General features: G+C 37.2%; 1 protein-coding gene across 1 annotated transcript in view; it reads right to left on the minus strand.

Annotated features, from left to right (window-relative positions):
* LOC137235674 (general transcriptional corepressor trfA-like) overlaps nucleotides 1-5,159 on the minus strand; it is a 32,935-nt gene extending 27,776 nt beyond the window's left edge. The window contains exon 1 of the mRNA XM_067758558.1: nucleotides 5,075-5,159. The gene's annotated coding sequence lies outside the window, so the exon portion shown is untranslated. The remainder of the gene's footprint in view (nucleotides 1-5,074) is intronic.
* Nucleotides 5,160-13,730: the final 8,571 nt, after the last annotated feature.

The raw sequence follows: 13,730 nt of genomic DNA on the forward strand, positions 1-13,730 counted from the left end.
TTTAAACTTTTTAATTTTAAGGATGGCTCTGTATTTACATATACATATATCAGTCTATTACAATAATTAGTCGACCGCTTTGTGTTTGCGTCGACTTTAAATAAATAAATAAATAAATAAATTAAATAAATAAATAAATATAAGCAAGTTGCTCGAGGTCAGGTCAGAAATGAGTTAATATCTTTTGAACCACAAAATTGTACAACTTAAAATAAAAAGGGATTTTAGATGAAAGTGTATTGCATATTATATATATTTTTTCGAAAATATTCGTGGGGGAAAACAGTATGTAATAATTATTTAAAAAATTCATTTTTTATTCATTATTTTGATTTTTTGTAATTAAATATTTTTTAACGTTATAAAGTAAATATAAAAATAAAACAAACATGAATAAGATACGACAAGTGGAACCAAAGATATAACAATTTTGATTGTGGGCAAGTTTGCTTACCCATCGAACTTGAGTACATGCAGATCTCTGAAAAAAAAAAAAAAATATTTCGAGGAAATTCTGATATATGTATGTGTTGACTTCAATTGCGAAAAGATTCCAACAAATAAATTTGGTGTCTTTTAAAAAAGTTAAAATTTTTTTTTATACAAATCCGTACGATTTGTAAAATAATGACCCACATATATCTCTCTTCGCTCAGCAATAGAAAGTGCATCTGTCGTATGTCAACACAAATCTGCGATAGTTTGACGATAGTGTTTGGCTAGTTTTTATTGATGCTACCTGCTGGCGGCAAATGAAAACATAAAAATAGACAATAATAATAATAAGATAAGTGCAAGCCGACTGTAACAAAATTATTTTGAGTAAAATTTTATCATTCGCCTCAGTTTAGCCAACTACAAAGCACTTTGCAACAAAACTTTTTGAACAATTCAAATAAAAGACTTGAAGCCATATAGTAAATGTAAATTTGAATGACTAATATTTGGGTGGGGACAAAAATTCCGAAGCTCTCATGTATAAGCGAAACTTGCAGCGACTGGAACAAACACCCGAATCATCATCATCAAACAGGCAGTTGGATAAAAAAAAAACACAACAAAAAATTTTTCTATACATAAATACGTATTTATAAACAAAAAATACAAAAAGTTGACGGCTGTGGGCAGAGGGGTACTTGATAATTAAGTACTACAATCATCCAATGTGGGGATTCAAAAGAAGCAAACTCGGCGGAAAACACTCAGCTAAAAAGCTGTTAAGGCTCGCTATAAACAAACGATGTACTAGCAGCAAATCATTCAACAAATGGTTGCAGTCAGGCAACGGAACGTTTTGTACTTATGTATATCGAGTGAGCTCTATACAAGATATTTCTGTTTACTGTGTGTATTTTGTATGAATGCATGGTTAAACCCGCTAAAAAATTAAGCAAGTACTCAGAATACTGCTGAAAAAATGTGAGTTAGTCACCCAAAGTGACAGTTTTGCACTACAGGTATGGTGACTACTTCCGACAGTTAGTAAATACATAAACTAGTACCAACAGTAATGAAGTCTGATAAATCAAAGGCTGTAACCCACCTGCGACTCAACCAATGGCAATCTGCATTGCCCTTTCGTAGGGCATCATATTCTTAAAACGTCAGTTGAAAGCACAGCGAGTGCACAGAATTAAAACTAGTACCGTTTCTTCATGCAGTAGTTCTCCGTTAGTTCGGCATTGTTGTTGTTGCTATAAAAACACTCCCATACCCAGGTTTTGGGGAGTTATCGATGGTGAAGGTTGTTGTTGTTGTTGTAGGGATAAGGTGGCTTCCCGAAGGCTTTGGGGAGTGTTACCGATGTGATGGTCCTTTGTCGGATACAGATCCAGTACGCTCCGGCAACACAGAACCATTAAGGTGCTAGCCCGACCATCTCGGGACCGATTTATGTGGACACATTAAACCTTCAGGCCATCCCTGCCTCCCCACCCCCAAGTTCCATGAGAAGCTTGGGGTCGCCAGAGCCTCGTCTGTTAGTGAAACAGGATTCGCCGCGGATAGGTGAGGTTGACAATTGGGTTTGGAGAAGCGCTGGCAACCTAAAGGGCCCCTTGAATCTGGTATAAAAGTCGCCTCTTACGACAGGCTTACCTACCGCGGGTATATTCTGACCCCCTAACCCGCTGGGGGGATGGTGAAGGTTCTTTGCCGGATATATGTAGATCCGTACAAGGTACAATCCCAACCATCTCAGGAACGATTTAATGACTTCATTGAATCTTCTAGGCCAAAACGTCTCACTCCCCAGTTTCATGAGAAACCTGGGGTCGCAGGAGCTTCGCCTGCTAATTACGTATGATACTTTCATAATTAAAATACGATTCCCCTCGGCTAGGAGATGTTGACAATTGGGTTGGGTTGGTTGAAAAATATTCTGAGGTAAGGCGTTCTTCAACCGAGTTCTGTGATATGGCATTTTTGAAACAGCAGCCGAGATAGGGTGATATTCCACCGATCATTCGAAATCGTCTGAAAAAGAAAAAACTCTTGCGTATTTTTTCCGGAATCCGATTGGCATCTTGTACCGTGTTTTGTAGGATTATGTGGGAATACTACAATTTGGCATGCTTCGGAGCGCAACGAGGATGAATCGAATTGATCCCTGATCCGCATAAGGTTATGCTGAAAATAGTGATGTTGGTGTTCCAAAGCTATATATAAAATCCGCAAAGTAGGCCACGTAGTATATGTATGTTCCCAAAAATGTGTATCTTGTAATAAACCCTGTACATGACTTATAAGCGCCATATATAAGGGTTGTCTCCATTTGGACCAATAATGGCCCCTTCCAACCCCATTTGGCCCGATGGTCCCTTTTGCAATTTTGGTCCTCTATAGGTAGTAGCCACAATTTTATTTATTTATTTATTTAGTCTAGTAACAAATGTTTAGTACAGACACTTATGACTAAATTACAGAGACCAGCTTATATTAAGCAATGGAGAACATTAACAAGAAGAATTTATATTATTACAGATTAAGCAATTTTTTAGTTTAAGTTGAAAAGCGTATTTTGAGTCAGAGAAATCAATATCCAAAACACTAGAGAAGCAATTAATTTCTGATGGGCTCTGTTAATAGGCGCTTTTGAGTTATAAACAGTTCTACTCACTTTTAGTACTTTTCTTTCTTTTTCACTGAGGCGAAAATTCAAAGTTCTGCCACACATTCATTAACCCACATATAGTTTTCAATTTACTTCAATGGAATTCTTACCACAAAAATTGCTTAGTGAATAAAATGTAGCATAACAATGATATTTCACCTAGGAGATAATTTAGCCGAGGCATTAAAAAGAGAAATGTGGGCTCTTTGGGCAATTTTTGAGACATTGTCCTTAGTTTTTGATGAAACAACAGACTTATAAGAACAGACTGTAGAAGAAGTAAGATTTACCTGGGCAGCCGTGGTTGTCTCCCTCTGGTTGAACTAGGTATATGACACTAGTATAACATTGCGACATCCAGAAGTCAGGTCCTTATAAGTTACGTGATAATATCAAACACTTAAACTTTATATAAGGTGTACTTTTCTTGGAGGTAATACGCACATACATATGTAGATGTAAGCTGCGTATATAGATACATTGCACTCAGAAATGCATGTATACTTATATACATATCAACATACTTATGTGCACATGTATACGAACTTGACAAAGGAGCGTTTTTTGGATTTGCTTTGGGCAATTATGATCAATATTTTAATTTTGTTATCATAGAATCCATAGTAAAAGAAAAAGATAGAACAAATGTATGCAACATAAATTCCTCGATAATATGTATGTGATACTGACCGCCAAGCGCAATATTTTTCTTGTACAATCATAATGTTTTATAGGAGTGCTTTGCGAAATTTTTTATGTTCCGCCTTCGTATTGGTTATTCTTTACGACAGCAGGACTGCCAATACGCTTCCAAAAATATTGAGAGGTGTCAAACGACGCGTCTTGACATCAGTATTAATAATCCGAAGGCGGAAAATAAAAATATTAACTCGGTCAAAAGATATTAACGAAAAACCGAAAAAAGACCATCGGGTACCTCCGAAACGGGGGGTGGATCCATAGTATTTTTGCGCAGAACACCTTTCTACGTTAGCGGCATTCGGCCGCGCTTATAAAAAATAACCCTGGGCTACGCCATGCCAAGTCCGGGTGTGTGGTATAACCGTGGCTACCGCCACGGTGATGCACAATTTTTTTTGTAGGTACCAACACAACAACAACCACATGAAAACCGCCAACTTCAACTGCAAATATCTCCGGACAGAGACAAAAATTTTTCTTTTCCGCCTATGGATTATTGTTCTCGAGATTAATACGCGTCTTTTGATACCTCACTCGAAAATCTTGGCCCAACTTTAGGGTGGGGCCCCTAAACTGCACTACTACCAATTTTTCTTTTCCGCCATCAGATTATTGTTCTCGAGATTAATACGCGTTTTTTGACACCCCTCTCGATGTTTTTGGTAGCGTATTAGCAGTCGACCCCTCAACTAGACTATTACCCAATTTTCACTTCCGTTTTCGGATACGCGATCCTGGATTCAAAACTAGTCTTTTGACACCATTCCCGCTATTTTTAGACGGGTACTACGTATCATGCTGTCGTATGTAACCGTTTTGTAAATTATTAGCGCTGTATACGTGTACATTTTTGGTTTAAAATAAATCCCAATACTGTTCGCCACCACTGTATCATACAAAGGAGTCGCAAGATTCGTGCGTTTTAAAAATGGCGGTTGTTCGCTTTCTTGTTGGCCGTTTTTTTCTTGCAGTTAATTTTATCAATTATAAAGTTGTTCTCATTATTTTTTGTTTGCAATTCCATCGAAATATTTTCAATTGGCCTTTCACAATTCAGCAGCGAAATAGCAACAAAATGCACTTCTACAGCTTCACTTATTCCCGGCTAACTTTTCATTATGCAAAAAAAAAGGTTCTCTACATCTAATTGATCTCCCTACCCCAACAATTATAATTGCAGACGCCACTAAAGTTTCAGCATTTAACGCCTTCAAGTTATATAAAATGCACGATTTAATGGTTATATAAACTTCCACAAACCTTTTATATTTGTTTATATTTAGAGCTATTCGGGCGTTTTTTTTCTGGTTTAATTGCAATTTTTTCAGTTTACAATGCACTCACACACGTCCGTTTCGAATGAAAGTCCGCAACAAATACACACGTTCAAAAATAGAAGAATAATTGAAAATGTCAAAAAAATAGCGTTGCAACGCGGCGAAATCTACGCATGTTCATAACAACGCCGCATGGGAACAGTTTGGTAAAGTACAGGCACAAACCGCTTGGGAAGAGTTAACTGTTGGGTGCCCAGTTTGTATCATTAATTGTGAATAAGTGAAATATCTTTCAATGACGCTATTGCGGATAAAGGCCGATACACAGTGAGGTTATTCATAAAAAGCGCTCAACACAATCTTATGCATTCCAGTAATTTATTTCGCTTTGGCCATTCACGTATAAAATTTCCGAATCACTAGCTGTGGTTTTTTACATCTACATATAGACGTTTACGCTTAAAACTTATATGGACTGCTAAGCGTCAAACTTTAAATCAGACATCGGCAAATAGTGGCACAATTGTGCACACTCAATTCATACGTATTCTTACATGCCAACCTAATAAAACCGCACTGCGTTTTTTGCCCCAACCGAAATAAGTATGCGTTTCGATAATGTAAAACATGTATGCAAACGTCAAATCTAAATGTCACGCAGAATAAAAATTGGAATGCGAGTTAGGTTTTCACGCAGCAAATTCAATTTCGGTTGCTCTCATACAAGTTGTATGTGCATGAGACATTTTTGACAGAAAATTACTTGCGTGCTTTTATATTAGGTTGGCATGTTATTCCCTTTAGTTTAGTAGTCGCTGAAAATTTGGTGCAGCATCATCGATTGCATCAAATTTTAGAAATAAGATTTTTCAATTAGAAGAAAATTTTTCTAAGCGGGGTCGCCCCTCGGCAGTGTTTGGCAAGCACTCCGGGTGTATTTATGCCATGAAAAGCTCTCAGTGAAAACTCATCTGCTTTGCAGATGCCGTTCGGAGTCGGCATAAAACATGTAGGTCCCGTCCGGCCAATTTGTAGGGAAAATCAAGAGGAGCACGACGCAAATTGGGAGAGAAGCTCGGCCTTAGATCTCTTCGGAGGTTATCGCGCCTTACATTTATTTTATTTATCATCGATTGTGTGCGTCGTTCGCAATGTCGACGAATGTTGTTAGCAAGCAACAAGCAAACATCGTTTGTTAGTTTTTTTCAATGCGCACAAGCGAAAAATATTTTATTTTGACCAACCCTTTTGCGCAAATACAATATACATATGTATTTTATTGTATAAACCTTTTGTTTGCCTTATCTTGTTTGGTTGATTTTCCGACAGGGTGGATAAATGATGTATATTGGAACGATTTTCCGTCATCCCTTGTCAAATTTGGTTTTGAGACAAACCGGTTTCGGCGTTGTGCCATCATCAGTGTAGATTTTCGTTCTGATCTGTTGTTGTCATTTGTCCTGTATTTATAGTTCGTAGGTATATGAGCAGGTATTGTCAAATTGATGCTTGTGTATATTTAGTTATGTGTATGTGCTGTGTGTTCGTTCAGAACCGAGGGTGGTTTACTAATCGATTTGTGTGGCTGACTGGGGTAGGTAGAAATCTGTGATTTTAGTCGTTTGACCTTCTTTGTCGGTTTTTTGTTTTGGTGTGTTAATTGTTTTGTGTTTATTTGTTGTTGTGCGTTTGTCTGTTGTACCTGTGTGATTAAGTTGTTTCCTGTAAACAAGTTTTAAAGGCTCGAATATTGTGTCAGAAATGGTGTTTATCTGTTCGTTTATTATTCTACCGTCGAATGTTTTCTGTTTGTAGATTTCCATGTTTTCGAGTACGTTGAGACGTCGGCCCTTTTCTTGTATGTGAAGAACCCTAACTGTTTTATTGATGTTTGCTGGGGAACATTCATTCTCGACCATGTGATTCGCGAAGTTAGACTCGGGTATAATGTTTGGATTCCGTATTTTTTTGTTGTAATCTCTAATATGTTCTCTGAACCTCGTTCTTATTTGCCGTCCTGTTTGTCCTATGTAACTATGCTGGCATCCGCAGGTAAGCTTGTATACGCCGTGGCTGCTAAACGGATCCTCTGAGTTAATGTTAGTTCTTAGTTTTCGCCCTAGATTGTTCGATGTTTTGAATGCTGTGTTAATGTTGTATTTTTTAAAGAAATTTGCCAATTTATATGTTGCTTTTCCAGTATATGTCATAGTCGTCCAGCTATTATTTTCTTTTTCATTATTTCTTTTTGGTTCTCCATTTGTCCTTCTGAGCTTATCTACTAGTGCTTTTTTATATCCGTTGTTTGCAGCGATATTATATATGACCTCAAGTTCTCTCTTATATGCCTCTTGTGTAAGAGGTGTTCTTTCAAGTCTATGTACCAAGTGCCTTAATGCTGCATTTTTATGATGTTGAGGGTGATTTGAGGTATTGTGTATTATTGTGTCGGTAGCCGTTGACTTTCTATATATGTCATAGTTAAATCTTTTGGCTTCTTTATCAATATTTATCGTGAGGTCTAGATAGTTGATTCCTCCGTCTTTTTCGGTTTCCATTGTAAATTTTATATTGCCGTGCTGTTTGTTGAGGTACTCCAGTACGAGCTGTTCGTTATTAGTAGTTAAAACGCATATTATGTCATCCACGTATCTAGCATAAAATGACACGCCTAATTTAGACTTCAGCTCCTGTATGTACTTTTCTTCCAGATTTTGCATGAACACTTCCATAAGAATTGCTGATGTGGGGCTTCCCATTCCAAGACCGTTTGTTTGTCTATATATTTTATTGTTGAATTTAAAATAGTTTTGACGTAAAGTGGTTCTTAGCGTATTTGTGATTTGCATACTTTTTACTTTGTTTTTTGTGTTTTGAACTATTGTTGAGCTAACTATGTCCAAAGTCTCCGATAGTGGTATAGATGGGTATAAATCTTTTATGTCAAAAGATACCAATTTGCTGTTTCTTGTTAGCTCTACGGTCTCGAGTCTCTCTATTAGTTCTGTTGTGTTAGCTATTGCATATTCGTTCCTTAGCTCCAGAGTGTCTATCAATATCGTTTTTAAATACTTGGACAGTTTGTAACATGGTGCCGATTTAAAATTAATGATGGGCCTCATTGGCGTGTCCGGCTTGTGGATTTTTGGTAGCGCAACCAGTGGAGGAGCCGAAGGGTTCATTTGGACCAATCTATGTGCCATGTTAGAATCTACTATATTTGTTGCATTTTTTATAGCAACTTTGATTTGTTTTTGGTATTCATCTGTGGGATCCTCTCTCATTCTACGACATTTCATTTCCTCTATGAGATCCTCGGTTTTGGATATATATTTCTCTTTTTCGATTAGCACAGTGGTGTTTCCTTTGTCCGCTTTCGTTGTGACAATATTGTTTTTCCTTAGTTTATGCCGTAGATTCTTTATTGTTTTCTCCTCTGTATTCGTTTTTTGTCCTTCCTGTGCTTTCGCCTCCTTTCTTATGATTTCCCTGCACATGTGTCTTGCGTGCTCCTGTTCTTCCTGTGGTATCAATGATATTGCGATCTCCGCATCTACAATCGCTTGCTCCGTTTTTCTTACTGTATTCTGGTCCATGATATTGTGCTTCAGGCCCTTTTCGAGAAGTTGTGCCTCTTCCTTGGTAATGGCCACTGTTGTGAGGTTAACGAACTTGTCATGAAACTGGTGAGTGTTTTGGTTTTGGTTACCCTCTCGTCGTCCTGCCAGCTTATCCAATTTTCGGTTCAGCGACCTGTATTTTTGTTGTAGTTCCTGATCGACCTCTGTCTTAATGCGGTCGAAGCATTCCATTAATACAGTCGTAGGTAGTTGTTCTGCCAATCTTAAATGGATAGATAATAACTCGGCATTTATCTCATCCTTCTTCGAGTATAAGCTTTCCAACTCATATTTTAAAAAATCCTTTTCCGCTTTTCTAACTGTTTTCCTGCTAGATTTGGTATTTGCCTTTATTGTTATTTTTGCGAATTTCGGAGTAACATTCAATTCCAGGCATTGTTTGTTGAACCAAATGCTCGCCTTTGCTTTATATATTTTCAGTAGGCGTCGCTTGTAAATTGTTAGTAGTCCGTTCGCGTTCAAGTTAAAAGCCTGACAAGCAATAACTGACTTATCTTGTTTGGTTGATTTTCCGACAGGGTGGATAAATGATGTATATTGGAACGATTTTCCGTCATCCCTTGTCAAATTTAGTTTTGAGACAAACCGGTTTCGGCGTTGTGCCATCATCAGTGTCGATTTTCGTTCTGATCTGTTGTTGTCATTTGTCCTGTATTTATAGTTCGTAGTTATATGAGCAGGTATTGTCAAATTGATGCTTGTGTATATTTAGTTATGTGTATGTGCTGTGTGTTCGTTCAGAACCGAGGGTGGTTTACCATTGTGCGCAAATAATAATAAATGATCTTGTCTTGTTGCTTTCTAACACTAGTGACCTGATATGAAACTTCTCGCTCTCTGAGAGCGCGTGAAAATGTGCATTTTTTATAATACTGGCCATAGATTCCATCATGCTCAAAATCAAATTTGGGCATTTCAGAATAACTTTGGCGTATTTTACATGCTAAAGGTTTAATTTATGATTTTCTCCGAAAATTTGTTCAAAATTGTCCATTGGAATATCAAAAAACTGGAATTGATGTCAGGACTACAAACCCGAATAAAAAACTAACTCTTCTTCACCCGTGTACAATTTATCTGTGACCACACCTTTCATAGAAGAGCTGCACACGAAACGGGTTTTGGTAGCGACTTTCGATTGGCGAAAAGGTTGACTTCTTAAGCCCCCATTACTGATACTTAGCATAGACTTGACTTGACTTGGCGTAAACTTGGCAACTTAGCCACGATTATACTCCACTTGGCGCATAAAATCTGGCATCATAATCAGCGTTGAAATTTATTTTTAAATAAATGTCAATTTGTATGACAAAATGTCAAAATTAAATGCAAACAAACAAATGGCATCTCAAAATGTAAACGTCACTTAGAACTTACATAGAAGATCAAAATTCAACAGACTTCTAAGTCAAGTTAAGTTTTGAGTAATCAGTAACATGCAATGTTTATTTAACAGAACTGTAAGTGACAGTTCGCAAGCCAAGTCAAGCCTATGCTAAGTATCAGTAATGGAGCCTTTAGCCTTCGCATTAAGTGGATGGATAAAGGCCATGTTTTTGTGGCGCGTTGCAACATTCCATTTTTAACAGCTGAGATAAATTGTAGGTATACGTAAAGGTTAACGCAACATGTTTAATTAACAGCCTTTTGCGGACGACAACGTAGATACTTCACCAAGTGATCTAATTTCGTAATTTCTTATGCGGCAGTTACCCACCGACGTGTGCCGTACGTACGGACGTTTGTCGTACGAAGCACGTTTGACCGAACTCTCAAGCCCGTAGGAATCAATGTGTGCGTCTGTGTACATGTACATAACATATTTGTGTGTGTATTGTTTACAACAAAGCACTGTTGCCATTGGCCAGTTTGCATGCATGCTTATGCAAACATCAACTTTTTCCAGTTTAATTTTTGATGGTGTAAAAGGCTGGAATTAATATTAAATAAATATAAATAGATTACATGTTTATAATCTGCACTTTTACATAATTATTTCGAATTATTTTCACAATTTTTCAAACTTTAATTAGGTGTTTTTGCATGAAACTGCAAACGGTCAAAAATTAGCGCACAAAAGTTTACTAGGCAACTCTGTCTAGTGAGAGAGCGATCAGCTGACACGCTCTTACGGAAAAAATCAAAATTGTTTTGATTTCTACGTTCCGGGCTACGTACGTACGGGCGTTGCACGTCGGTGAGTTTTCGTTTACATTGCACACTCATAAGATAGGTCGTGTCAGCTGACACGTTTTTGGTACGTACTTTCGTGAGTAACTGCCGCATTATTCATTTTTGCGTTTTTTATTGTATGCGTATATATGTACATAAACGTTTTGGTCGCATCAAAGTGAAAAAAGGGGCCAGCCGTTCATTGTTATCTTATGGCGGTGCCAGAGCAACAAAGTAAAGCAACGCAATCGAAATATAATATTTCATATTTTGCCATTATCTGCCACAAAATATTTCTACAAAACTTTGCCTTTTTTATAAATTTTAATAAGTTTTTATCAGCTTACTTTCTGATTTATTTGAAAATAATGAAACCAAACGGATTTCTTTTAGTTTTTTTTTGGCGTATTTTAGGCAACTCTTTAGCCATCTGATGTTCAACACCCATTCTTGGAAATGAATAACCTTTTGTTTACAATCGAATGAACTTGAAGACTCATTCCTGGAAATGAATTGAGAGAGAATAGGGCCGTTCCATTGGTTTATCGAGCTCTGGCTCTGGCTCAAATCTCATTGGAAGGATCTGGATCAACTTTATGAGAGCTGGCAGCACTAATATAAAACATCTGTTTTGTAGAAAATAAGAAGAAACGTACACAAAATTTTAAGATACTGATAGAATTATTAACATTTAAATAGTTTCACACGTAAGCAAACTATTTATTTTCCTTACATCATCTTCAAGTTGTTTACTCTTTCAGTGTTTTTGCTTTTAAATATGGCGAGATCTTTTATGTATACAAAAATGTACACGTATTTAGTTCAGTGCTACAATGGCTCAACTATATGGTTGGCTCATCTCACCAGCTGATTTTATTTTTTTCATTTCACTGGAGCAGGGATTGTCAGAAAGAGATGGCAAACTTAAAAAGAAACCAACGAATTTACAACATTTTCTTACTACTTACAACACGCTAATTTTGGCAATGTGAACGAATGTATGTTATTGCTGTAGAGATGAGCCAACCATATAGTTGAGCCATGAGTGCTACCAACTCAAAAGTGGTTAGCTGTCAAAAAATCGACTACAGCAAACGAAACGAACAGAACTGCTATACGGATCAGAAACATGGTTCAATTATGTACAGGTTGGCTCATCTCATCAGCTGATTTTATTTATGTCATTGCATGGTCGAAGGGATTGTCAAAAGCAGATGGCAAACTCAAAATGAAACCAACACATTGGCAACATTTTACTTACACATACAAAAACTGCTAAGTTTTATGTTTCCATTCCATACCATTCGCACCAACACCAATACACAGATTTTGACAATTTGAACAGACATATTTTGTTGCTTTACAGATGAGCTAACCTGTATATAGTTGAACCATGGATCAGAAATTGAACCAGATAAATATCAGGATCACAACGTTGTTGTTGCATTTGCATGTTAAATTTCTATCCGTATCTCGCTCAAGTCTCAATGGAACGTAACTAATGAATGTTTCGTATCAGGCATTAATTCATACAAGTGAAAAATCTTTCTATTCCTCCATTGCCATACCTACCTGTCAAATAATAGCTGACAGGGAGAACGGCTGTCGCGAATGGCCAGAGAATGGAAGAAAGGTTTGTTTTTTGCTCCCGGTTATTAAATTGAAGTGCCGCGAATTTTGTGTTTCAAATCAGCTTTTCTTTTATATGTGTATACAGAAAATCAGACTACATATTAATATTCATTTCTAAAATTAAGTTAATAGATTAAATTTGAGCAGCCAGTTATGCAAACATTTTAAAATATGTAAATAATGCAATATACCAGTCGTCTAAACAATTGTTTGAAAAACACTACTGAGCAAATGATTTAAGTAATCCAACAGCGATTGAACAGGTGGTCGATGCTGTTTACTATTGTGAACGTTTTTGTCGAACATTCCCCACTTGTATGAATTCACAATGGTATCAGGTCATCAGTGCTTTCTAATAAGCGAATGAACTACGCAAAACGATGCATCACGTGATGTCCGTTATCATCGCGCTCTCACTAACACATCTGCATTTCCATTTTGCCGACGCCTGCTTCAAATACACCTCTGCTATTGCTGCGCATAAAATTTGTACTACTAAATTTCAATACGCATTATACGCGGCGGCCACCGTGGTGTGATGGTAGCGTGCTCCGCCTATCACACCGTATGCCCTGGGTTCAACTCCCGGGCAAAGCAACATCAAAATTTTAGAAATAAGATTTTTCAATTAGAAGAAAATTTTTCTAAGCGGGGTCGCCCCTCGGCAGTGTCTGGCAAGCGCTCCGATTGTATTTCTGCCATGAAAAGCTCTCAGTGAAAACTTATCTGCCTTGCAGATGCCGTTCGGAGTCGGCATAAAACATGTAGGTCCCGTCCGGCCAATTTGTAGGGAAAAATCAAGAGGAACACGACGCAAATTGGAAGAGAAGCTCGGCCTTAGATCTCTTCGGAGGTTATCGCGCCTTACATTTATTTTATTTTTAACTGAAATACGTGTCTATGTTTCACCAAAGAGGATAAATAAATAAGAGCCACCAGTCTGCTACGAGTGGCGAGTAACTCGCTGGAAATCAAAAAAATTGATGCCTAATGTTTTCTATGAGGGTCATTTTTAATTGTCTCGCATTTATCCATGCCGTGTAGGCACCGTATGCAAATGTTTTTTTGGAAAGACAATTAATTAATTAATTAAATAAAGTTGGAAAAATAAACACAATTACCCCACGAAATGTATAGAAGACATTTATGCACATCTCACCAAAAAAAAAACTGCGATTAACCTAACGAAGAACA

The sequence above is a fragment of the Eurosta solidaginis genome, unplaced genomic scaffold (assembly GCF_040869045.1).
Source record: "Eurosta solidaginis isolate ZX-2024a unplaced genomic scaffold, ASM4086904v1 ctg00000151.1, whole genome shotgun sequence".
Lineage (NCBI taxonomy): Eukaryota > Metazoa > Arthropoda > Insecta > Diptera > Tephritidae > Eurosta > Eurosta solidaginis.